A 948-nucleotide genomic window follows, 5' to 3' on the forward strand; every position below is an offset into this window, starting at 1 on the left:
AGGTCCTCCACCTGTGGAGCCCTCTCCCAGAGATATGAAAGCATGGGTCAAGGAGATGGTGAGTTTGGGCATCGCTTGGGTAAATAGTTTTTCCCTTGCTTGTACTCTCCTTTTTGTTTTGCAGGATGATTCCCTCAAAGGGATCCATTGCACCTTGTCTCAGCTCACCAGGAGACCATGCTCTGAGCTCCGTTCCTCGTCTCTCCCCCCCCCCCTTGTAACACCTGCGGGGGGCAGAGGATGATTCCTCCGAGGACGACTCAGTCATTCCAGCAGAACTGCGTTCCATTATGAACAAACGGGCAGGCTGCTGAAGTCCATCCGGTCTACAGTGGGCCGAGATGTTGACGGGGAAGCCTCCACATCTGCCTCTGGGGGACATATTGCCTTCCATGCGGACGCCACGCTGACCGACCTTATGGCGCAGCAGTGGAAACAGCCAGAGAAAGGACATTCGCTTCCAGGATCTTCAAGAGTTTGTTTCCTGTTAACACAGCCAGGACGAGGTGGCCGAGTGGTTAAGGCGATGGACTGCTAATCCATTGTGCTCTGCATGCATGAGTTCGAATCCCATCCTCGTCGATTCTGTCTGACGTTTCCCACTTGGAAACTTGCTTTGCTGAGCCTCTTTAAAAAAAAAAAAAAAAAAAAAAAAGCAGTGGGATTCCTGGGGGCCTCCCCCGAAGGTGGATTTGGCCGTAGCAAAGCTGTCCCGCAGAACCCTGGTGTCTGGCCAAAGCTTAGTCGCCATTATGGAGGGATTAGCTGAAGGTAGGGGAAGGTCCCTACCTCAAGCATCCAGGGGCAGACGTGCTCCCTCTAGAGGCAGAGGTTCTTCCTCTAATTATAGACGCCCTTCCCAACAACGGCGTTTTAGATATCGCCCTAGGGGAGCTGGTCATGGCGCTTCCAAGGAGGACACCAAGAGGAAGCCTGAGTTTTGACGTG

At 53.2% G+C, this 948-nt stretch overlaps 1 non-coding gene across 1 annotated transcript; it reads left to right on the forward strand.

The window, feature by feature from the left end:
- Window positions 1-500: 500 nt before the first annotated feature.
- Window positions 501-582, forward strand: TRNAS-GCU (transfer RNA serine (anticodon GCU)). Its single transcript has one exon. It is a non-coding gene; the product is annotated as a tRNA-Ser (tRNA).
- The last annotated feature ends 366 nt before the right edge of the window (window positions 583-948 follow it).

The sequence above is a fragment of the Leptodactylus fuscus genome, chromosome 10 (assembly GCF_031893055.1).
Source record: "Leptodactylus fuscus isolate aLepFus1 chromosome 10, aLepFus1.hap2, whole genome shotgun sequence".
Lineage (NCBI taxonomy): Eukaryota > Metazoa > Chordata > Amphibia > Anura > Leptodactylidae > Leptodactylus > Leptodactylus fuscus.